General features: G+C 37.1%; 1 long non-coding RNA gene across 2 annotated transcripts; it reads right to left on the bottom strand.

Moving 5' to 3' along the window:
• Positions 1-888: 888 nt before the first annotated feature.
• On the bottom strand, positions 889-2,945 carry LOC147501550 (uncharacterized). Of its 2 annotated transcripts, none has more exons than XR_015219831.1 (4): positions 2,571-2,945; positions 2,047-2,477; positions 1,903-1,951; positions 889-1,663 (listed from the first exon to the last, which is right to left on the bottom strand). It is a non-coding gene; the product is annotated as an uncharacterized LOC147501550 (long non-coding RNA). The 2 variants fall into 2 exon arrangements; XR_015219830.1 differs by having other exon boundaries at positions 890-1,663; positions 2,047-2,332.
• Between the last annotated feature and the right edge of the window lie 24,088 nt (positions 2,946-27,033).

The raw sequence follows: 27,033 nt of genomic DNA, 5'->3' as shown, positions 1-27,033 counted from the left end.
CTTGCTTAACTAGCACCAACACTGCCCTTGTCCTTCTATTAACTTATATAAGCAGACTTGCTGTTCTACTATGAAATCTACTGGTCACTGTAAAAACACATTAATCATACACACTCAAATACTCAATGCTCTCATGCAAGAACAACAAAAACAGTTATCACATTCAAGTATAATCATCAACGGAATAGAGTAAAAATAGACCGCGGTCGGCTTCGATAAATAGTGTTTACCAATTAGCGTTTACCCAGGACGGAACCATGTTGCACCTTAACCTCAGGCTTAAGCATTAAACAAGCCATGGCAGTCCTTAATATTTAAAATACAGCTAATTAATCAAATTCGCTTGACAACAAGTTCAGCTTTTAGCCTATTACCTTATATGTTCGGCATTGTTAAAAAAAATATTGTGTTTCTAACACCTAAAGTTTTTTGTTTCACACTTCCTCAAATACTCTGTGTTCGTCTATATGAAATTAATGCACGGGAACCATATTCCTAAAAACAGTTTTGCTCCTTGTTCATAATAATTCAATTACTCAATAAAATTTCGGTAATATTCATGTTGGTGAATTAAAATTTTCTATCTTTCTAACAACAAAATCAACAAAAACTTTAACCTGCAAACAGTAGATAATATGAAAAATACCAAACCACGAAATAATCGCACAAAATTTGAGTTTAACAGTTTAAATTGTACTGAAGAAATAAATGCAAACAACAAATTAAATGAAAAACTATACCTTGCGTGAGACGATTGTTCCTCAATTGGGGAGAGAGTCGCGTGTATCTCGCTTTTGTTCTGAAAAAGGAATTCACTCAATTGCAAAAAGGAAGAAGACAATCAACTAACCTCGTATGTTTAGATTCTTTTACCAATTACAATATCTTATTTTCAAAGAGCTACTGGTACTACTTCAACGCCAATTTTGAGTGAAGAAGAGAGATTCATGGGAGAGCTAAGAGCAAATAATCCCTACAGGTATTTTTAAACTTGGAAACCCTAGCAGCACAAGTGAAGAGGGAGATAGAGTTGTGGGAGAGATAGAGCCACACAAGAGCAATTACCTGTGAAACATATATGGAATGCGGGCTTTTTGTTTGTGAGTTAGTTTTTTTAACTAATTGAGTGTGTGCAAGGATAGAAATAATCAAAACAATCACATAAACGCAAGGTATTCATAACAGTTTCAGTGGAAATGTCACACAATGTTCCATCCAGTCATCCACACATGTATTCTTTAAAATAAACATCACAAAAAGTATGTCAAAAAACTTTTGTGACGGTCTAGGATACAAAGGTGACAAAAACTCTTTCAAAACAGTCACAAAAGGCCTATTATGTACTAGTGTCCCTTAATCCACATTAAAACCATGTTCTCTATCTTAAATTATAATTTAATATCTACGTACATGTGACTTCAAACAACAGCAAGACCATTTCTTATCCTTATTAATAAGTAGTTAACGCCATTACATCAAGACAAGCATACCAACACTAAAATTACATCAGACTGTTACCAACATAGAAAGTTCATTTTCTTAATTTATACTTGTAAAGCATTGGGTTTGCCAATGCATGGAATTAACTAAAACCATAAAAAGAATAACATTGACTTTGTTTTGTAAGATACCTGGATTCCACTCATAATCTGCTTGATTCTCTCTACATCCAAGTATCCAACAAAGGAGCATATAAGAAACAAAAGAAATACATAGTTTAGAGTAGACAAGATAAAATGGTTAGCAAATTAAATTGCTGAAAAGGGCGAATGCACAACAGTTCAAGAGTACACTTAAAACTAAGTACATGATGCTTATAAGTGTCAGGGAACTTCCCTGGTATAGAAGGCGCTATTTTATACTTGAGTCTGAGATATATACAAAAGAAACTTAAACGCTTACATGACTAGCCAAACTTTGTAGAGCTGAAAAGAGAAGCCTCCATTTCTTCCTGCAATTAATGTTCACACGGTCATATTCAAATAGGTATATCATAACATAACGTTATTACATTTCACTGATAAAGTGAAAGACTAAAATAAAAACCTGGGAATAAGATAGAGATTGAGGGCCATCAGTCTTCTATTCCAATTTCTGAGTTAGCATTATCAACTCCGAGTTCATCAGCATCAGGTTCTATTGGAGCTTCAAGTGGCTACCCCAATGCCACTTCATTCAAACGTTAGTTATCTTATCAAGACAATTCAACCGCAACTTCCATGTTCAGAAATTCTTTCTGGAATTTTATCAAATAAATCATAGACACCTTCCACCAATGCTAGACTCTTCTTCAACAACTCAAGTTTAAATGCAAGAAACCTCAAAGAACACACTGAATCATAAACAAGAAAACAAAATTATATAGCTTATTACCCAAACTTTGAGTTACCCTTGGTGACAAAATCAACGACTGCTCCTTTGATATTTAAGATGATTTGATAACTTAAGAACATAGATCAATTTTTACTTTAGTAAATCTGAAATCAAAACCCTAGACAGTTTATTGGAAAGGGAGGAAGAGAAGATGAACAAGAAGAAAAGGAGGGGGGAAGAGAAGTCGGACGACTTACCTAGTGAGGAAATCGATGGAAACCCTAGCCACAACACACCTGTTTTCTTTTTTCTTTGACTTCTATAATTCTATTTTAATTTGGGTTGGGTTTGGCATTTAGATGAGCGCGAGAACATAAAAAAACTCCCGCTTAAGTTTCTGCTTTTTTTTCAACGTGATTTATTTTTTCTTTTTTAACAAAGTGATTTTTCCTTTTTCTTTCCTAACTCTGTAACACATGAGCAAACGTCACAAAACATTAAAAGAAATGTTACATAATATTACCAACGGATACTTGTATTGCTAACGGATTTTAAATGTTTTAAATTACCTAACGGATGTATATGTGTTACTAATGAAAATTCTCATTGGTTGCAAATTAGCCCAAATGGTGTAGTGATGGGCACTGATATATCTTCATCTAATCTGATGACTGTTGCCTATGCTGCCCAAGGATGGGGGAAGGGTAAAACGTAGTGTTTTTGTTGCAAAGGGTATGGTCTCATTGCTCACAATTGTCCTAAAAAAGTCTGCAATTACTGTAAGGAACCGGGGCATATTATCAAGGAGTGTCCCACACGACCTCAAAACCGGAAAGCTCATGCTTTTCAAGCTAATGTTTAGGGCCCTCCTTCCACACTCTCGAAGGCTAGCACCAGTCAACCTACTCTTACCGCAGAACTGGTTCAACAAATGATTGTTTCTGCCTTTTCTGCCTTCGGATTACAAGGTAAGAGCACTATTATTTCTTCTCCATGGTTTGTTGATTTCGGAGCATCCAATCATATGACATGTAGTTGTAATTCTTTGCACAACATTCGGCGATATACCGGGCCGCAACACATTCAGATTGCTAATGGCAGTACCCTCCCGATCAATGCAGTTGGTGATATTGGGTCTTCTTTTAATACTGTTTTTGTCTCTTCGGGTTTATCAACTAATCTGATTTTGGTTGGTCAATTAGTTGACAATAACTGTGATGTGTTTTTCTCCCATGCCGGTTGTCTTGTGCATGATCAAGGGTCGGGGAAGGTGATCGTGAAGGGGCCTAAAGTTGGAAGATTGTTTCCTTTACAGTTTACTATTCCTACTGCTATGTCTTTGGCTTGTATTAGTGTTGGACGTAGGCATGAAATTTGGCATAAAAGATTGGGCCATCCCAATGCTCTAATTTTGTCTCATTTGTTGAAAATTGGTTTATTGGATAATAAAGATCAGTCTCAGGTTTCTAGTTTGTCCTTTGATTGTGATACTTGTAAACTTGGGAAAAGCAAGACTCTTCCATTTCCAGTTCATGGGAGTCGAGCTGATAAATGTTTTCAGATTATTTATAGTGATATTTGGGGAAAGGCACCTGTCACCTCATATGCTAATTATAAATATTTTGTGTCGTTTATTGATGATTTCAATCGTTACACCTGGATATATTTTCTTCGTTCTAAGAGTGAGGCCAGTACTGTTCTTAAGACTTTTGTAGCTTTCATTGAGACACAATTCTCATCCAGTATTAAGATTCTGAGGTTCGACAATGGCGGGGAATATTTATCTCATGATTGTTAGGCTTTCTTACAAGAAAAGGGTATTCTCTCTCAACGCTCTTGTCCAGATACCCCTCAGCAGAATGGGGTAGTTGAAAGAAAGAATCGTCACTTGTTAGATGTTGTCTGAGTTTTGCTTTTGGAATCTTCAGTTTCGCCCAGATTTTGGGTTGAAGCCCTCTCCACAGCTATTCACTTGATTAATCGACTTCCTGTTCAACATTTGGATTTTGACCGCCTCATTTCGCTTATGCGGTACACATCCTCGCTATGACATGTTACATACTTTTGGGTGTATTTGCTTTGTCCATTTGCCCGTCATGAGAACGTCATAAGCTTGTTTGCTCAATTTGTTGATTATTGCCTTCATGGGTTCTGATCTTTGCTCACAAGGGTTTTGTATGCTATGATGGTGTTGCACATCGGTTTCAGATCTCTCGCCAATGTGGTTTTTTTAGACTTCGGATTACTTTTCGTGACATGTTGTGCATTCTTCGGACTTGGCCCCGCTCATTAGTTTTGATGATGGCTCTCGGTCTATCGAGCGTTTTAAACCAGTGATAAGAGCCCAAAACTGTAGTTTTAACTCTTTAATAGTATTTCTATTTAGCAAATTATGTTATTAATAATATATGTTTATCACTAATTATGTGCTTTTGAGTATTTCAGGCTTCGGAGTTGAATAAATGTAAATTCGTTACTAATTAGGCGCTAAAAGGAGCTAAAGTGATTGCTATGAAAGTTCTATGAAGAAAGCCCAGGTTTCATGGAGAAAAAGCCCTTAAAAAGCCCAAGTCAAAGCTGTTAAGTGAAAGTCAAACCGGATTAGAAAGCTGAAGAAAAGTCAATAGAACTTCAAAAGGCCATATCTTTAGACTCATGCCTCAGAATTAGGGCCATTTTACATCAAAATGACCGGCTCAGAAAGCTCTTTCCAATGGTCTAGGCCTTGACTCAATTAGAGCAGTATAAGTTAGTAAAATCACGTGCTACAGTAATAGGACCAGAATTGGAAGTTTTGGATTTACCCAATTGGGTTATGGACTTGATTTATAGGTCCATAACCTAGCCTAAAAGCTCATGCACTAAATTGTAATCTAACCCTCTCCTATATAAAGAGGGTTAAGGCTAAAACAAAGATTAGCTACTCCCTCATTAGTTTAGAATAAATTAGGGTTCTCTCTCTCTCTCTCTCCTTTTTAGTTTAGTTTAGATTTAGTTTATACCCTCCATTAAACCTTTCAATAAAAAACTTTAGTTATAATATCCAATTCTCCTCTTACTTCAAGTTCTTTTATTATGCTTTCTCTTTATTGTTTAAGTAATTTCAGTCCAATGAATCAATGGGAGTTTTAATAAAGCCTGTGTGAGGATTGTTTATGATTTTGTTGGTTATTTGTGTTTATGCGTTTAAAGTTTGAAGCTTTCATATTTTTAGAGATAGAAATTGTTAGTTTTGAACTAGAGTTTAGTAATTCTATACAAGAGATTGATAGAAGTACTATTCACTCATGCTAATTAATTATTAACTAGAGAAAGTAATAGTTGATTAGGGATCTTACAAAGTAGAAATCTTTATTTCATTGCATTACGGAATTTGATAGAGATGATGACTTATTAATACATGAACTAAATGAATTATGAATAAACTTGCATATGTGGATTTATTACTTCCTCTATATTATTCTTTTCCATCAAAACCTTATTTATATTAGTTTAGTTTATTTAGTTTACATTTTAGTTAATAACATAATCATAATTAGTTTATTATCAATATAATTATTACTCTCACCACTTTCCTCTTAATTTAATTAGTTGAATCCTATTGAGTCTTGGTAATTTAAGAGTGGAACGAATCCATACTCTTATCTATATTGTTTCATTATTATTTGAGAGAGTAAGAAAATATAATTGATAACATAAAAATGGTAATATTACGTATTAATGCTGTTAACATTAATATTAGTATTTAACTATTTTTATGTATTATCAAATGGCGCCGCTGCCATCTTAAACTCTTTCAGGACAAAAATTCAATTGCTTGAATCCAAGGGGCAATCCTCCATTCTCAACTCACCCACCCTTTTAATTTTTCATTCTTATTTATTGTATTTTCGGTACTGTTAACTGTTTTAGGCATAGGGGTTGCGGATTCACAGAGGAAAACACTGCAGTAAAGGTATTTGTAAATTTTGAAAAATTCTAAAAATTTACAGACGTAATCCTTAAGGTGTTATTGATTTACTGTAATCTTTTAAGATTTTTTCTAGTTGTTTTACCTAGTGAACTAATATGATCTTTACAGTGCTGCATTTCAGTTTTCAAACCATAAGTTCTTGAAAAATAGACGAGTAGGGTTACTTAGGCAGTTCCAAAAAAATTAAATTTTTTACAGGAGTCTCTATCATAAATCAAGAGTGTGCAGTAAAAATTTGATGAGTTTTTTTTTATCTATTTTGACCACCTAACTAGTGGATTATTTTCAGTGTGTTTCTGCAGTTTTGCAATCACTTAATTTCTGGAACACCAGCCAATAAGGAGGGTTTGTAGAACTCCAATTGCTCTAAAACTTTTACAAGAACATGTAGGATCTGTCAGAAGTCTCTAGTAAAATTTTAGAGATTTTTGGCTCTGTTTTGATTGGATAACCAATCGGTTGTTTGTATTGTGTCTGAAAACTATTTCACAAACTTTGAAGGGCAGTAGAAGGACATTCATAGCTCCAATTGATCTGAAATTTTACAGGCTACTTGATAAACGTCTTAGAAAACTACTGGAAAAATTTCAAATTTTTTGGAGCACGTTAAACTTACTGGACATTGCCAAAGGCAAGAGCGCGACCTACGCCCGTGTCAGGCAAATTCTGAGCGCCCCCCGTGCTCAACTCACTGGAAATCACCTCAGGCACGAGCGCGACCTGCGCCCTTCACAAGAAAATTTTGAGCGCCCCCTGTGCTCAACTCACTAGAAATTGCCTCAGGCACGAGCGTGACCTGCGCCTTTCACATGCAAATTCTGAGCGCGCCTGGAACTCGAGTTAGACACGAGCGCGACCCCGCGCCCTACCTAGGAAATTTTTGAGCGCACCTCTTGCCCTTTTCTGAACAGCCCGATCTTCACAGGTTAGTAAAAACTTCCATTTCTTCAAGTTATTCAGTGTTTCCAACTTGTTAAATATACTAAGGTCGCGTATACAAGATGCTATTAATAAGCGTAGCAATGAGGTATTCAGGTACTCCTTACACTCCTCTCCTCTTCTGTCAGAGGAGTTTCAATTCTAGTATAATTAGGCTTGTTTTTTGTAGACACAATATCACACGCCTATCTAAAATTTCACACACTATACCTGCATCAATGGCTAAAGAACCAGAGACACCTCTCTCTGATTTTTATAAAGCACTAAACGATGGCCCTAAGTCATGCATCGTTCTTGCAGACCTAGTGGGGAATTTTCGAATTCCCCTGAATATATTTAACTTGTTACCGGTTTTTTATGGTTTAGCCCACGAGAAGCCTTATCAACACATGCGTAGGATAGAACAAGTTCTCACTACATTCCATCATCCTAGCGTAAGTCTGGATCAAGTTAAACTTAGGGTGTTTCCATTTAGCCTAGCTGACAAGGTGGCGTCTTGGTTAACTGTCCAAACGCCAAACTTTGTGGACTCATGGGCTAATCTTGTTCAATTGTTCATGGAACAGTTTTACCCACCACTGAAGACTGATGAAATGCTTCAAAAGATTTATTTCTTCCACCATAACCCTCATGAATCCTTTTCAGAGGCCTGGAACCATTTCACTGATCTTCTCATAGAATGTCCGCATCATAACCTTGCAAAAGACACGCTTGTTCGTGCTTTCTTTAAGGGCCTTTCACATTATCATAAAGAGGTTCTAGATATCATGACTGGGGGTAGTTTTCTTAGTAAAGGAGCCTTGGAGGCTTATAAATTCTTAGAAGATCAATCTAAGAGGAACAACAATTGGGGAGGTAATGATTCTTCCCGCTCCACTCCTTCTTCTGAGGTTAAACCGGATCCCGAGCTTAAAACTCTTATCGATACCCTTACTAAAAAGGTAGATGCTATCTCTGTTAAACAACAACCCACTCCTATCATGAACATTAAATCTACTCGTTGTAATGTCTATTTTAGTTTTGGGCATTCCGACTTCTATTGTCCTCTTGTCTATGCACAACCACCACCACAATCTTCAAAATTCAACCAGTTAACTCCATATCAAGGACAAGGAAACTTAGGCGACCAAAATAGAGGTTTAGTGCCCATGACCCAGAACTATCGACATCAAGACATGAATGCTCAGCAAGCCTTAATTCCAGTTCAACCATCTACAGAAGTAGTAGTAGTGACCTTGTTGGAAAAACAAAATCAAATTATGCAACAAAACTCCAACTTGATGAAAGATTGGCATGATCAAAACTATAATATGATGAAACAAACGATGCAAATGATGCAGTCTTTGTGCCAAAAGGTTATTTACATGTCTCATAACTAAAATAATAACCAAACAGACGTGTTTCCAGGTCAAGCAGTGCCTAATCCTAAGTCAACAAACACCGCCTTCGAAATAAAAAGTATTCAGTTTAATGGTAATATAACCCCAAGGGACCTACAGGCAGTCACTACCCTACGTTCAGGGAGAGTAGTTGATAACAAAGTAACTATGCCTGAAGACCACCTGCAAATAGAAGCTGAAAATGAAACCATACCAAATACTGTAATAGAAACTGAAGACCCTACAACTGTAGAAGTACCAGTTAAACCACAACCAAAAGAGAAAACCTTACAAAACCCAATAATAGAAATTGAAGACTCTACACCTGTAGAGGTTCCAATATGGACACCTAGATGGAAAACGGCTAGAGATAAAGCAAAGACTAATAATACTTTTAGCCCTTCTGCTAAATATAGAGATAAACCACCATATCCCCAGAGACTAGTTGTGTTTAAAAAGGACGAGAATTTTGATGAGATTAGGGAAGTGTGTAAAAATCTGACTATAAACTTATCTTTTCTAGATGCTATAAAAAGTCTACCTGGACACGCTAAGTTTCTAAAAGAGTTGTACACCAAGAAGAGAAAAACCAACATACCCAATGGAGCCTTCTTAACTGAACAATATCCCTTTTTATCTGAACATAACGGAATTGTTAAGTACAAGGACCCTAGTCGTCCTACTGTACCATGTACCCTAGGTGATACCTTTATAACAACTGGTTTATTAGACCTGGGAGCGAGTGTTAAGTTACTCCCTTTTTATTTATATAAACAACTAGGTTTAACAAAACTTCAACCAACCAAAATGACTTTGCAGTTAGCCGATTGTTCAAGTATCCCAAGGGTGTAGTTGAAAATATTCTCGTTAAAGTTCAGGATTTTTACTATCCAGCCGACTTTGTTATTCTCGACACAGAAGTTGCTCATGATTCTACTCCCATCATCTTAGGGCGTCCTTTCTTGGCAACCGCCAATGCCCAAATTAATTGTCGGGATAGCTCAATGACTCTTTCTTTTGGGAATCATTCTGTGGAAGTTAACATGTTTAGACAAAATTAGGGACAACTAGGTTTGCCTATAGAAGGAGAAGTGAAGTCCATTGAGAGTTTTGTACCTCACATTAGTGCGGCTGACGCTTTAGTCCCCACACTAGTAGATACCCCTCTTATGGAAGAAGACAATGATCACAATTTCTACTCCCTAGACGTAGATAACATCGAGGAAGATTTCCTTCGACTCTTTTGCAACCCTTCATTACCACCTCACGAGTCCTCTCCTATTGACATCCACTCATCTCTTGACGCCATGACGGAAGAAGAATTTTTCACCCTCTATCCCAGTGATTCTTCTTACCCACCTATTGAGCAATGTCTTGCACATCTCAAGGCCTCTGATGATATAGAACTAAGAACACTAGTTTGGCACCATTCACCCACTTCACATCCTCATGTCACTCATTAATCTTCTATCATGAATGTTCCTCACCCTCTACCTTTTCAAAGAACCATTGAGTTTGTACTTGACCTTCTTGTTTCTCCTATGCTTCATAACTTTCTAAACCCATCTGGTGAAGAAGTAACACCCAAGGACAAGCCACCTGACACTTTTTCATTTTTTCCATTCCTTCCTTCTCAAAATTATCCACATCCCACGTATCTTCCACAACCATCAATTTTCTCACGTTCATTCACTTGCCATCCCTTTCGTAGGAGGACAAAGAAGAAACTATATGCTCAATTAGGTTCTAGATCTATCAGGCTTCGCTCTCATTCCACTAAGCCACGTCATAAGAAATCTTGGTGCTTAATTTTGTTTGATGGTGCTTTCCATGTTAACTATTTATGGAAAGATCCACAATTATTTAGATTATTGATATATGGTAAAGTGCATGTTAATACATATATATCACATTAAGTCTAGGGAATCTGACTTTAAAAGACTCAAGTTTTTGTACAATACCACCTTTCTGGAGTATAGGCCAAACAAAAATTTTCAAACTTAAAAAAAGTTTTCCAATTTTGTTTGGGGGTGGCGTATTTTAATATTTCATTTCAAAACATTTTGCCACCCATTGTCTGTCATGTTTACTTCAATTTAGTTAGTACGTAACAGTTTAATTGTACTTCATGTTATCATATCATCTTTTATAATATTTCTATTACATGTACTGCCAATTTTTACCACATTTCCATGGTAAATTCTTTCATTATCTCTTTACACTTTGAGGACAAAGCGTTCGATTGTTTGGGGGGTGGGATAGAAATATTTGCAAAAATTATGCACTTCTAGGATGTAAATTACGCATTTTTTTTTTATAAAAGATTAAAAATCATAAATATTGTTTATACTAGGCACTTAGTGATAATGATATTGTTCCCTTCTCCATGATAATATTAGTCTATAAATCTCACGTAGTACTTGAATTAGGATTTAATTTTTGAAACTTAGATTAATATATAGGTAATAGTCATTGCATCTTTTCACGAACATCTTGCATGAGCATCTTTGATTGTACTTGACAATATTTTTCTGAGACCTAGGTTAGAGTACTTAATACATATCCTGTGAGCATCTAGCCTAAAAGCCTCATAAGAGTGAAATATCTGAGTGATGCATGACACAAGGGAGAAGTAAATTTCGAGTAGAGAAATCACACATCCACTTACTTTATCACCATACCATATCCTAAAAGAGAATTTAGGCCATCTTTGGATCGATATAGTCAGAAATTCACACCTATATGAAATTTATTATCCACTAGTCGCCCCACTGAGCCTTTCATTAGCCTTTTCACAAACCAAAAATCCTTTACCCAATAAAACAAAATAAAAAGTAATAAAATCAGCCTACCTATCTGGATAAGTCTGAGAAATAGGATGAGTGAAGAAAAGAGAAGAGAAAAACCTGTGTAAACAAAAATTAGTTAGTTGCTTCAGAAAAGAAAAAGAAAAGAAAGTTTTCGTCCAAAGAAAAGAAAAGAAAAATAAAATAAAATAAAAACTCCAAAAATAGAATAAAAAGAGTCAAAAAGCCAAAATAAAAAGGCTAAGGATGGAAACAAAGTGTAGAAGCAAAATAAGAACAAGATTTTCTCTAGTTACATAATATGAAGACCCTATTTTCTTATACTTATTTTTTTTTTGAATATCCATTGCCTTCCTTCTTTAACCAACACCTACGCCCCGTATCACCTAATAAAAACCTCTAGCTCAATTAGTAATAGGTTGGTGTGATAGTAAGTGGTAAATGTGTTTGATCGACCTTGGCTTCCTTAGATTGTCATTGAGATTGTGAGGAAATGTGTGCCCACTGTACACTGGAGTTAGCAAACTTGAGTAGAAAAATCAGAGTGTTATGTGTTTTGACACATTCTTGTAAGAACCTACTTAGGCACGCTACCCAAAAATTTCAGAAATGGACCTGCCATTGCAGTTCATATCATAGTTCATTGTATAGTTGTTTATCTTAAGATGATTTGATTATTATGTTTGTATTAGTTTAAGTTTTAGAATGACCATTCTTGTTTAAATACTAGTAAGATGTATAGATTCCGAGATAAAATTAGGGAACAATTACTGTTATTTCTTAGTTGTTGTAGTATAAATGAAGTTTGTGAGTACCTTCTCTAGAAAACTCTCACGAGGCTATAACTCGTCCACTAGGGAATTCTTAGTGGTTTAAGGCCTTATTGCATATGGTCAATGCAGTCGCACTCAGCGAAACAAGACTAGTTAAAAATATATTTTTGGCCACTTATTTTAATTTCTCATATTTGCTTGAGGACAAGCAAAATGCTATTTGGGGGTGGTTTGATAAGAGCCCAAAATTGTAGTTTTAACCCTTTAATATTATTTCTATTTAGCCAATTATGTTATTAATAATATAGGTTTATCACTAATTACGTGCTTTTGAGTATTTCAGGCTTCGGAGTTGAATAAATGTAAATTCGTTACTAATTAGGCGCTAAAAGGAGCTAAAGTGATTGCTATGAAAGTTCTATTATGAAGAAAGCCCAAGTTTCATGGAGAAAAAGCCCTTAAAAAGCCCAAGTCAAAGCTGTTAAGTGAAAGTCAAACCGGATTAGAAAGCTGAAGAAAAGTCAACAGAACTTCAAAATGCCATATCTTTGGACTCAGGCCTCGGAATTAGGGTCATTTTATGTCAAAATGACCAGCTCAGAAAGCTTTTTCCAATGGTCTAGGCCTTGACTCGATTAAAGTAGTATAAGTTGGTGAAATAGCGTACTACAATAGCATGACCAGAATTAGAAGTCTTGGATTTACCCAATTGGGTTATGGACTTGATTTATGGGTCCATAACCTAGCCTAAAAGTCCATGCACGAAATTGTAACCTAACCCTCTCCTATATAAAGAGGGTTAAGACTAAAACAAAGATTGGCTACTCCCTCATTAGTTTAGAATAAATTAGGGTTCTCTCTCTCTCCTTTTTAGTTTAGTTTAGATTTAGTTTATAGCCTCCATTAAACCTTTCAATAAAAAACTTTATTTATCATATCCAATTCTCCTCTTACTTCAAGTTCTTTTATTATGCTTTTTCTTTTATTGTTTAAGTAATCTCAGTCCAATGAATCAAGGCTGTCTGTGTGAGAATTGTTTATGATTTTGTTGGTTATTTGTGTTTATGCGTTTAAAGTTTGAAGCTTTCATATTTTTAGAGATAGAAATTGTTAGTTTTGAACTAGAGTTTAGTAATTCTATACAAGAGATTGATAGAAGTACTATTCTCTCATGCTAATTAATTATTAACTAGAGAAAGTAATAGTTGATTAGGGATCTTACAAAGTAAGAATCTTTATTTCATTGCATTACGGAATTTGATAGAGATGATGACTTATTAATACATGAACTAAATGAATTATGAATAAACTCGCATATGTGGATTTATTACTTCCTCTATATTATTCTTTTCCATCAAAACCTTATTTATATTAGTTTAGTTTATTTAGTTTACGTTTTAATTAATAACATAATCATAATTAGTTTATTATCAATATAATTATTACTCTCACCACTTTCCTCTTGACTTAATTAGTTGAATCCTATTGAGTCTTGGTAGTTTAAGAGTGGAACGAATCCATACTCTTATCTATATTGCTTCATTATTATTTGAGAGAGTAAGGAAATATAATTGATAACATAAAAATGGTAATATTACGTATTAGTGATGTTAACATTAATATTAGTGTTTAACTATTTTTATGTATTATCAACCAGGTTTGGTTTATCAGAGACGACGGCCTCCAGCCCCTTCACGACCCATTGCTTGGATCGGAACGGCCTCCAGCCCCTCAATGCCTTCCGACCACGATCCTGATCAGTTCAGTTACGATGCTCTTAGACGATCCTCTCGCCTTACTCGTCCTCCTGATTGGTATGGCTTCTCTGCAACCTTATCTCATATTACAGTTCCTAATTCTTATTCTGAAGCAGTTACCCAACCATGTTGGGTGAAGGCTATACAAGAGGAACTTCAAGCTCTTCAGGAGAATCACACCTGGGATATTGTTTCGTGTCCTACTTGCATCAAACCCATTGGCTGTAAATGGGTCTATTCTATTAAGTTTCGCTCTGATGAATCACTTGATCGCTATAATGCCCGGTTGGTAGCTCTTGGCAATCGTCAAAAATATGGCGTGAATTATGGGGAGACCTTTGCCCCAGTTGCCAAAACAACGACAGTTCACACAGTTCTTGCCATAGCTGCCTCTATGGGATGGCCTTTACGGCAGATGGATGTCAGGAACGTTTTTTTGCATGGCGACCTTAAGGAAGAGATTTATATGACACCCCCTGCGGGTTTCTTTTCTTTGCCCTCTTCTGATGTCTGTAAGCTAAAGCGCTCGCTTTATGAATTGAAACAGGTTCCTCGTGCCTGGTTTGACAAGTTTCGTTCCACTCTTCTAGGTTTCTCGTTTACTCAGAGTCAGTATGATTCGTCTCTCTTCATCTCTGCAACCAAGGCAGGTACTGTGATTCTTCTAGTCTATGTGGATGATATTGTTATTACTGGGACTGACTCTGGATTGATATCTCATCTTCAAGACCGTCTTAAGGAGTCTTTTCATATGAAGGATTTGGGTCCGTTACAATATTTCTTAGGTCTTGAGGTGCTTTCAAGTCCAGGCGGGACTTACTTGCATCAGCATAAGTATATGGAGGAGTTGATTCTCTTGGCTGGTCTTTAGGATGGTAGATCGGTTGATACTCCTTTGGAGGTGAATGCGAAGTATCGCAAAGAGGAGGGTGATCTTCTTTCTGATCCTTCTTTGTATCGCCAGTTGGTGGGTAGTTTGAATTATCTCACTATTACACGACCTGATATATCTCTTTTGTTGTTCAAGTTCCGCTTTTATGCCGCGCTCCACGACACCTACACTTGGCTGCGGTTCGTCGCATTATTCGTTACTTATTGGGTACTCCTGATAGGGGTCTCTTCTTTCCTGCCAATTTTCCCCTTGATTTGGTGGGGTATAGTGATGCTGATTGGGCTGGGTGTGTAGATACTCGTCACTCGATTACTGGTTGGTGTATCTTTCTTGGGCCGGCTCTCGGCTCTCATTTCCTGGCGCAATAAGAAGCAGGGTCGTGTGTCTAAATCTTCCACTGAATCTGAGCATCGTGCTATGTCTTCTGCCTGTTTTGAAATTATTTGGCTTCGGGGTCTTCTAGTAGAGCTTGGTTGTCCACAGTTAGAGCCTACTCCACTTCATGCTGACAACACTAGCACTACTACAGAATAACACTTATACCACTGTTTTTAAGTGTGGTATAAATATATTTACCACTGTTATACAACCGTGACAATAGGTGGTGTGGTATATAATAATAGCAAAACTGTGGTATATATATTTAACGGATACCACGGTTTTTCAAATAACCGTGGTTTGTATGCCCATTATATACCACGGTTGTCAACAGAACCGTGGCATATAAGCTATTGAAACCGTGGTTTATATTAGTGTATGTATTATAACACCGTGGTATATAGTTATACTAAATACTACGGTTTATGCCAAACCGTGGTATATATATATATATATTTTTTTTTTAATAATAATACTAATAATAAATTTCAAAACTGAACTGACGCATAACAAAAATTTACACCGGCCTACATTCAACATTTCCATCTTCCCAACAAATTCCAAAATATACAATAAACTATCAAACATTGCAAAAAGATAATAATAAAAAAACTTCCATTAATTTTTTTTCCATCTTCCCAACAAATTCCAAAATGTACAATAAACTATCAAACATAAATTAAAAAGGTAAGACTCATAAATTAAACCGGAGGGTCTCAACATAGCTAAAACTCATCCTCATTCGCTTCCTCGAACCAAAAACACCCCATTTTCTGGATGAATCGAATAATATCAAGTGAACACCGTCAAGTTCATCTTTATGTATGTCTCCTTCAGTTCTAAATTTGTTATCCGGATGAGTCAAAGCACAACATGTAGAGTTACTATATAAGAATAAGGCAAAGTCGTTGAATTGAGCCAAATAAAGTGTTTGTCAAAACTTTTTCGAATACCTTATTTTCAAATGATCCAAATTTGAACAAGCTTCTACTATTTCCCTCATAAACTTCATTGTATAATACCCACACTCTGTTGCACCCTGGTTGATATGGGCCCTAACATATAGACTCACAACATATGTAAACATATACTTTTCAAAGAAAAAAAGACAATAATGTGTAGGATTTGTTTACCTTGATCTTGTCCCACTTTAGCGGAACTCGTTTCCCATCAACCCTTTGCAATGTGAGGACCGCACTTCACAAAGATAAATGCAAAACATTTAATTCACAATCGCTAGTGGGAAGTCTAATTGGAGACGTTTTTAGTACTTCATTTTATTCAATCCTTTATGTACCTTCACTATGGTAGTACCTCAAAATGTTAAGATATGTCAAAAAATATAGCTATGCTCACCTCCTAAAATATATTGCTATATCTGAGCTTGGTTCACCATGCATCGAATCCAACCAAATGAAAGACATACGTGATAGATCAATGACAATTAAAACCCAATGGCCGCTATGAAAGAAAAGGGGGGAAAAAAATTGAAAAAATAATCAAGACAATTGATAGTTTTATCAATTTAAACAATACACTGTGATAGGATCGCTTTATGTCCTTACCCCGGATTGTAAGGAATGAGAACAATTTTCTTTCCACTTGCATTCCGCAATGTTTCTACAATGATTTCAGTTTTAGTAGTTCCATTTGCTCTTGTAAAAGATAAAGGATTAACAAATCCAACGATGTCAACCGCGCAGAAATTTCACAAATTCAATCGTAAAAGGATTCTAAAAGGAAAAAAATCACACGCCATAAATAAATTTAAATAACTAATATTTGATTAAAATAACCAATAATAAAACCTTCAAGATATGCTTACCTCATGTATGCAATTAAACAAACAGCTTCTAAGCTATCCATATTACACACATCCAACAAATCACATTTCTCGATAACAAATTTTTCTCAGTATCTTCTCCAAACAACTCTTTTCAAACCGGAAAAATACCATACCATGGGTTCCGAAGCATGATATTGAGCAGTCCTTTGAAAGAATCAATTGGACCTTGATGACGACTAGCACTACTTTTACTTGTCTCTTCCTAAATTATTGAAAATTCAAACCAACCAAAGCGTTAAAATCATAGCTAATTGGAAATTAAAAAATTGCATATAAAAGGCTCTTTTTACCTCAATGTCGCCCTTAAAAGAACAAGGTCTTTTGGCCATGGAACTTGTGGTGCCAACCGTGCATCTTCCACATGCACTAACTTCGTAATTCACTTGTATAGGAAGATAGTAAACGGCTACTCCAAGATCCTTAGAAACAAGTGACTTAACCGCCACACGAAAATTCCCGGATCCCAAAAGATGACCGTGAACTTTATCGTTTGGTCCACACTCCTCGTAGACCAATCCTTTAGCAACAATATTTGTTCTAGAATTCACAAATAAACTACACTCTTGCTCCCGTGTAACCGCCAAGCAAATCATATTGGAACCAAAGCAAATTATTTCTATATTGCAAAAAGTTAATTAAAATTTACCTTCCCTAGACCAGATTTGGGACCCAAAGAAGGTGATTGACCTGTTCCTTTCTTATTTACTCTCTTTACATGATCAGATTTCAGCTTTGATGATGGTTGTGTTGTTTTGGCCTTGCCTTTGGACTACATGTAAAAAAAAAAAATTATTATGCATGGAAAAATGAATAATTGCATATAAAAGGCTCTCTTAATTTACCTCAATGTCGTCCTTAAGCAGAACAAAGTCTTTTGGCCACGGAACTTGTGTGCCAACTGCATCTTCCACATACATGATCTCATCATTCACTTGTATAGGAAGATGGTAACGACCGAGATCCTTATAAACAAGTGACTTAACCGCCACACCTAAAAATTCCCGGATCCCAAAAGATGACCATGAATTTTATCGTTTGGTCCACACTCCTTATAGACCAATCCTTTAGCAACAATATTTGTTCTAGAATTCACAGGCTAAACTACACTCTTGCTCCTGTAACCCACCAAACAAATCATATTGGAACCAAAGCAAATTATTTCTATATTGCAAAAAGTTAATTAAAATTTACCTTCCCTAAACCAGATTTGGGACCCAAAGAAGGTGATTGACCTGTTCCTTTCTTATCTACTCTCTTTACATGACTAGGTTTCAACTTTGATGACCGGTTGGGTTGTTTTGGCCTTGTCTTTGGACTACATGTAAAAAACAAATTATTACGCATGGAACAAAAAAAAAAAAGTCGTGGATCATGATAAACAAAAATACTTACTTGCTGAAATTTTCTCACTACTTTATGCCCTTGATGTTTAGTAGAAGAAGCACCATATGATCTCTAATCGACACTAGTAACGCTTTGTTTGAAGAGATCTTTTTTCGAGCCTCCATTCTCCAACCTTTGGACTCTTTCTAACACCATCCTTAATTCTTTTTGAAGTCCTGAGTTCTGGTTTTGTTCGAACAAATTTTGGGTCTGTAATTCTTGTATTCTTTCTTGGTCCTCTTGAATTGTTGACTCAAGGTTAGCGATGTGTTTCCGGAGCCACGCTTCATGAGGTCTGAAGCACGTGGTGGGTATAACCCCTTCCCTGCAGATCTCACCACACCGAATGTTGTTCTCGTGTGCCTAATGCTAAAGTTAAGACGTCTTTGCTTCCTTGAGTAGATACCTTCCCCTCTGCAACTTGCTTTTTCAGCACATCCTTAATATATATTTTTTCAAATAAAAAAGGAATTGGAATATATTAGAACATAAGCATTGATAAGGACCATAAAAAGTATTGACAAAAGTTGATCTTACGATTTTTCATCTACTTCTTTAGCAAAGATCGTCTTTGTATGTTCCTTTTTAGTTTGGTGCGATCTTTTCCATATTATAGTCCTATCGGATGGATCAAAAGCTGGTCCCAACTCTTTTTCTATGGTTAAACAATAATCATGCAAACAACTTAGTCGTAACATATTTGCATGGTGTATAATGCGTGTCTGTGGAATCTAGACGAATGTTAACAATGCACGTACTAAATTTTCACCAAGATTAGCCAAACTCATCTTTCCCCACCGGTGGTTATATTTTTTCTTTGCTGCCACTTTGTGAATTGAGCTTGCTAATTTCCTGCAAAACAATTCTACACTTATCATCTCATTTGGGTGAGGACAGAAGCCCGCTAAAACCTGACAATATAATCCCCACTTAACTAGACTCGAATCATCTATCGCCATCATCTAGATGGAAAAATAAAACATGAGAATAAGAGTGCTGAAATTATGCTACTCTAATGTCTTTGAAAAACAAGCTATTCTTAGCACTCTTATGCTACTCTAATGTGCTGAAAAATAAGTTGCTCTTATGCTACTCTTAGCACTCTTATGCTACTCTAATGTGCTAACCGCACTAAAATTATGCTAACTCTAATGTCCTGATGTTCTTTTAATTCTTTCATTATAAAAAGAAAACATCAATCGGTTAGAGGCTTAGAGCTATTGATTTCATAGTATTCAAAGAGGGTTTATATGATGAGAATGATAACAAAATTTCATTCTAAGCTACTTGGATGTTAGTTTTATGGACTGGTAATAGTTTAGCCAAACCCACCTTATTCTGTGTGCCTACTTTGTGTTTCTTTAGAAAGGCCCTCAAGAAAGAGAGCAGCGTAACATCCTATTGTCCAAGTGAATCAGTGATGTATTTAGAAAGGAAAAGGGACACATATAGCTGCACAGTATACCTATGGTTATACCTATTTCTATGGTTATACCTATTTTTATGTAATATACCTATTTCTCATCTATCAGCCACTAGAATTAGAGTGAAATGAAAATCAGAAGACAGATTACAATAAAACAGTTCATAAATCGTAGTATGTACATCTTGGGGAGACAAAATTTCATGTTAGGCAGGTGATATTGATCAGCCAATGAATTCAATTTCGTATAACTATAAACCATACCTAAAGGTTAAACTCCATTATGTTAGCTAGCATTCTAGCAAGTTGTTGAATGGAAATAATTGTGACAGACTAGTAAGTTTGAAAATCTATTCTAAATTTCCTAATATAGAAATCTATAGTTTTAGTGATGCCGACTGGGTTACCACACATTCCAATTAACAATTAAAACACTCTGAAGCAACACTTTTTAGAGTTGCACCGAAATACCCCAACATAAATCACAACAGACATCCCTAGATGGACCTTCAAAAACAAAGGTTCAGGTTGTTCTTACTCAGAAATCAAGTCGTGAACAGGAAAAGAGAATATAGTAAATGATAAGCACCCAAAACTGTAATATTAAACCTCGAGACATAGCATTTTGGTCAATTATGTGTTTAATAATCATGTAATAATTATATTTTTCGTACATTTTGCGGGTTTCCGCAATTAAAATGAAGATAGCGATAAAACATGCATCAAAGTCTGTGAATACGGGAATATTTGGGGTTTCCTCGACCCCCCGCAGCGAAGTTTCCAAAAGAACGTAACCGGTCGTAAGCGGGCCACATATGAAGAAGCAGAAAACTTCCGATGCTCGATCGGATAAATCTAGGTGCCGACGTTGGCTAGTGAAGTCGCCAAGTACAAGAATACGGGAATATTGGAATTCCACCAATCCCCTCGTGAAAAGCCCAAACAAAGCCCGACTAGAGCCGAAGTTTCCAAAAGAACGTAACCGGTCGGAAGCGGGCCCACATATAAAGAGGCGGAAAACTTCGAAGCTCAAATCGGATAAATCTAGGTGCCGACGCGTGGGCTAGTGAAGCTGCCATATGTAATTCCCGGCTTACGAACTCTGTAGGACAAAAGTCGTAAAACGCCAATTTTTACTTAATCGGACAACACACTAAGTGGACACATTATCGCGGCCCGTAAGACATGATGAGTCAAAGATAGGCAGGTGGCAAATGATGGTTTCAAATTGATGCCACCTTGCAATGAGAGAAGACACACGCACTGCTCAATATGGAAATGAAATAAAGCAAAAGGACAATTATAAAGCGCAAGCAGATCGAAACAAGAAATAAGTTTTGTTTCAGAAACAAAACTTTGTCACTGAAAACAAAACCCTCGACATTCAAAGTTTTGAATGTCTCAATTGGAGTAAACAGCCAAAACCAAATTTAATGATCCTCCGGACATCCGCCTATATATATGGGGCTTCACTTCATTAAGAAGGTCTTCAAAGATATTAATGCTTTAGCTACGTTTAGTTTTTCTTTCTTGATTTACCTTCCCGCCATTTTATTTCAAAGAAATTATACGATAATTTATTTTACCCTTAATAATGATCATTTCTTTTCTTGTTAATTTATGTCCTGCGATTTATTTACTTAATGTATACAAGAAATTTTATTATTCCCGCTATGATGATGAGCTAATTCCCCTCGGGAAGGGTTATCTTTGCTTCGTGTGAAAATCCGGATTGACTCGTTAATATTCTAGAATCACTACTTAGAATTAGGCATAGAATTAACATCCGGTCCCAAAATGATCGAGACGTATTAAAGTCTTGTGCCGATGCTCGAGAACAGTCTAGCGACTAAAAATGTCTCACGCTACACTCTGCAGTGTCGACGACTCTCCAATTCGGCCCACCGATGTGAACTTGTGCTAGGAGCGGAGATAATATACCGAGATGTGGTATTATTAAAACTCCTTATGCTAGTGAAATGCTACCCTAGAGATGTGGGCATGCACTAGGGATCAATACTCGACGCCGTCTCGAAAACGAGACGAACTAGAGATGTAGTGATTTGGTAATAAAACCGCTGAAAAATGATTCTTGCATGAGCATGATTAACTCTCTCCCTGTTTCTCTACATTTCGCTTACCTATATTTAATCACCGTAGTAATTTACATTACCGTTAATTTAATTAAAACCAACTAAAAAAAACCTAAAATCCTACTCACTTAAAGTTGTAATTCCAAATTCGGTGTGAACCTATCCGAGCCCTAAAGGTTTGACGATCCCTTTACTCGACCTATCCTACCAATCCCACGTGAGTAAGGTAACTTGACTAAAACGCATTTACTATACGGACGTTGGACTTTGACTTTGGACTTGGATTTGTGGACCTCGGACTTTGATCATGGACCCTCGGACTTAAGAAATAAGTAACTAAAAAATCAATAAACGTGTGTAAAATAGCGTTTTATCAAATGCCGTAGACGCCGGGCGACTCGGGCTTAACGTAATAACCGGAATACATCCATAAAAACCCTCCCTTACCTCATCATCTTTTAATTTTCATTTTACATTACAATACTAACTCTTTACCGTAATTTTTTCTACTAACAAATAACCGTGGAGCCAAGTTGTTTATTTTCATTAGCACGCGATCTAAATTTTCAGGGAATTTGAAGTACTAAACAGACAAAAGAGTCTCGGACGAGACTGAATTAGTAAGCAAGCGAAACTAACCTGGAGTATCAACACTCCGGTTTTCAGGTACAGGCCACTTTCCTTTTCAGTACTCTTTTGGGCTCTTTGGTCCTGTTTTTCTAGTAGCATAAGCTCGGGAGTAGTCGATCGCTATACGAGGAATCGCGGGACGCCAGGTTTCAAACTCTTAAACTCCTCAAACTTTGTCGAGGATATTATTCGCTATAACCTGTTTTACCTCGTATATTTGTATGTTAACATGAGAACTCTGTGCATGTAAAGGTGGTTCGTCATCACATATTCACGTAACACAATTAATATGATTCGTATATATTTTGATATATCGTAGCACCAAACCACTTGCTTAGAATATTTTTGTATGTGTATGTTACATCAATTCACATATACGCGGTATTCAATTGCATGAGTTCGTTCTTGACATTCCCTAACTCACTCATAATAACTTACACATAGTTGCATGTATAGGTAATATAGATTTGCATGGGTAGACTTTCTGCGTAAACTAGTATATGTTAGTTAGTTTCTATTTTGGCATCTATCGCTTTTAATTGCATATTTCAGTAATCAAGTCTCCATAATACACTAATCACGTTAAAATTAAAAAAAAAAAAAAAATTTAAAAAAAATATTAAAAAATTAAAAATTAAAAATCATAGTAATTAAAAATTTTCATCTAAATCATCTTAATAACACCCGCATAATACACCATCATAAATCATCCTATTCCATCGCTGCCTAGGAAACTTGAAAAAAATTGAGGTTGCTTTAATTAAGGAACGTTAGCTACCGCGAACAACCTCCCTCAATTCTCTCCTGGGAGACCTCGCCGCTAGAATATTCACACGTTATCCTAGCTTCCCTTTCCGAAGTTAGCAACATTTCGAAGGCGTGTTTCAACTCCCTCCTAAAACTCCAAATTCATTATTCGTTCCTTATGAGCACTAAATTAAAATTTATATTTGTATGAGACTACGGTCCGGTAAACATAAGGAATTAGAACTTACATATCATCGCCGAAAATACAAGAAACAATTTTTATGTTATCTCCTAGGCATAGTTCCTCCTCCTCAGAATCAACCTCGTCAAACATCTCCGCTTCCATTATCTCCTTTAATTATGGTCAAGAAAACCTCACAATGAGAAACCCCTTTCGATTTCTATATCGCCCTACAGAAGGACTGCTTCCGCATTAAACTCGATCGCGATTGTAGGTGATTTTCAGATTCCGCCAAACATTTTCGGTTTGTTACCTTTTTACCATGGTTTAGACCATGAAAAATCTTACAATCATCTTCGCCGGATGCAACAAGTAGTCACCACTTTCCGCCATCCGACCGTTACCAAACGAACAAGTCTTACTTAGGTTGTTTCCCTTCACCCTAGTCGACAAAGCTTCAGCTTTGCTTCACCGGACAAGCGCCGCGAATCCATTGACACATGGGCCAAACTAGTTCAAGCATTCATGATAAAGTTCTATACTCAAAAGAAAACTACGTAAATGCTTCAAAAGATTCAATTCTTTCGCCCGGCACCCCCGGAATCCTTTTCGGCGTGGAGCAGTGATTTATCTGATCTTCTCGAATGTCCCCATCATCAACTCGACAATCACCAGATTAGTCCGTTTCATTTTTAATGGTCTCTCGACCATCAAAAGGAAACATTAGACATCATGAAACGGTTGTTGTTTCATGGACAAAATTTCATCAAGATACACTTTTCTCTTGAAACGTGCCTCCACGAAGCACCCATCGGGGAAACACCGATTCTTCTAGATCTTCTAAAGACACTCCTACCAAAGTTACGCCTATGTTCGAGGTCAAACCCGATCCGAATTAAAAACTCTAATCGGAGACCTTAAAACAAAAGGTCGATGCTCTTTCGGTACAAGTAAATGAACAAAACCCAAACAGTCATGGCTGCCAACGCTTCCCCATGCCCTCTTTGCTTAAGTCCCGAAAGCACGCCGATTCTTATTGTCCTTTGGTATATGAGTGTCCTCCCCTAACCTTCAAGAGGCTTGTGCTTTCAAACATCCCTAACGCACTTGGCGACAACATCCGAATTTAGCTTGCACACCCGTTGTCCAACAACAAGCTCCTCCGGGTGGCAACAACGCGTTCTGTCATACCCTCACCCGCTAATTACAATTCCTATCGCCAAGGAAATCCTCCACAATTTCAGCAAGGGCAAAGTAATTTTCCCAACAACGCAAATATGGGATACCAAAACAACCGCACCTTGTTCCCGCCAACCAAGGATATGGCTACCAAAATCAACCCGTAGAAAATAATAACCGTGAACTAGTTCCCGCCTTTTTCAGATAATCCACAGCCGATAAAACGGGTTGAAACTTTCCGACATACATGAATCAACAAATCAAATCCTAGCTTCTATCCAACAGCTCTCTTCAAATTAGCTCAGATAAAGTCAAAAGGTTCCCCGCCCAAGCGGTTCCAAACCCTAAGCCACAAACACCGCCTTTGAACTCAACAATGCACCAGACCTAGTAATCCAAGCCGGGGTGAGGTAAATGCCATTACCACTCTTCGTTCCTACCGAACCATCGACAATAATATACGATGCCAAACGAGGAATCGACGGAAGCTACGACTGTCGTCCTGCCGACTCCTACCTCACAACCTATAACGGACGAAGTTGTACCTTTAAAATCTACACCCACCCCCTAGGAAAGATACCACTGATCCTTATACGCGATTCCGTCCAAAAGCCCGTTCCCTGCCCGTTTGGTAAAGAACAAACGTGGCGAACATTTTGATGAGATCCGTGAAACCTTCAAAAAATTGACCATAAACTTACCTTTCCTAGATCTTTGCTAAAGCATTTGCCCAAGCATGCCAAGTTTCTGAAGGACATGTGCACCACCAAACGACGTACGAATGTACCTCAACAAGCGTTCCTCACTGAGCAGTTTCCCTCGATTACCACTACCAATGGTGTGGTAAAGTACAAGGACCCAGGTCGACCAACTGTACCTTGCACGTTGGGCGACAAGTATACCGCTACTGCACTTTTAGACCTAGGTGCCAGTGTCAACCTACTTCCCTACTACTTATTTAAGCAGTTAGGTCTTCATGAACTAAAACCTACCAACATGACTTTGCAACTCGCGGATCGTTCCATCAAATACCCAAAAGGCATAGTAGAGAACGTTATAGTAAAGGTCCAAGATTTTTACTACCCAGTGGATTTTGTCATTCTAGATACTGAAGTAGCCTGTGACTCCATCCCTATCATCTTGGGACGTCCTTTCCTTGCAACTGCCAACGCTCTCATAAATTGTCGGGACGGTTCAATGACATTGTCTTTTCGAACCTTTCATCACGAACTTCAATGTGTTCAAATTAATGAAACAGTTTCCGATCCTATAATGGAGGCGAGATTAGCTTGGTTGATAGTCCGGAACATGATTATTTCACAAACTCTTTTCCCCGGCGAGATACACCAATTTCTTTCTTTTTGATAATCCGGAGTTTGACGATGACTGCATACATAAGGGATGTCCATGCATTATTAGAGTCCGTACCGCACTATTTGACCCTAATGCTTCGGGTGCAAACTAATTCGTAAGAACCCGGTTCACTCTTTTCCATTGAAGAGATGATCCTCACGAATCCTTGATCCCCAATCCTCCAACTCCGGTTTGAAACCTCACCCCCGATTTGAAATGCATTACATCTCGATCCGATGGTAGTCATCCTATAATAATTTCTGCTCACTTAACTTCTGAGACGAAGAGACACGGTTGATCCATGTCATTCGTGAACACCGCCTCGCCATCGGATGGTCCTTGGATGATATCAAGGGAATAGACCCTATGCATGCGTCGATACATCTTGATGATGGCACAAAGACATCACGAGAACCACAACGCCGCCTTAATCCAGCCATGAAGGAAGTAGTGAGAGAGGAAGTTCTACGTTTACTTGATCGCGGGTATCATATACCCCTATCTCGATAGTGGATCGGTTAGTCCTGGCCCACGTTGTTCCCAAAAAGTCCGGCATTCAAGTTGTGCAAAATGAAAATGGTGAATGCATCTCCACTCGCGATTCCTTTGAAATGGAGAATTTGCATTGACTATCGCCAAACTTAATGCCGTAACCCGTAAGATCATTTTCCTCTCCCATTCATTGACCCGGATGCTAGAATGTTTAGCGGTCATGCTTACTTCACTGTTTTCTTGATGGCTATTCGGATACTTCCAAATTGTCATCGATCCTACCGATCAAGAAAAAGACAACTTTCACGTGTCCCTTTGGAACCTTTGCTTATAGGCGAATGCCTTTTGGTCTTTGTAATGCCCTGCACTTTCCAACGCCGCATGCTTCACATTTTAGTGATATGGTGGAACGTTATATGGAAGTCTTCATGGACGACTTTTCCATTTACGAAATTCCTTTAACGATTGTTTATCCAACCTTTCCAAAGTCTTAAC

The sequence above is a fragment of the Coptis chinensis genome, chromosome 4, assembly GCF_015680905.1.
Source record: "Coptis chinensis isolate HL-2020 chromosome 4, ASM1568090v1, whole genome shotgun sequence".
NCBI classification, from domain to species: domain Eukaryota; kingdom Viridiplantae; phylum Streptophyta; class Magnoliopsida; order Ranunculales; family Ranunculaceae; genus Coptis; species Coptis chinensis.
The sequence above is the reverse complement of the archived record's forward strand: the minus strand, read 5'-3'. Positions and strand labels throughout refer to the sequence as shown.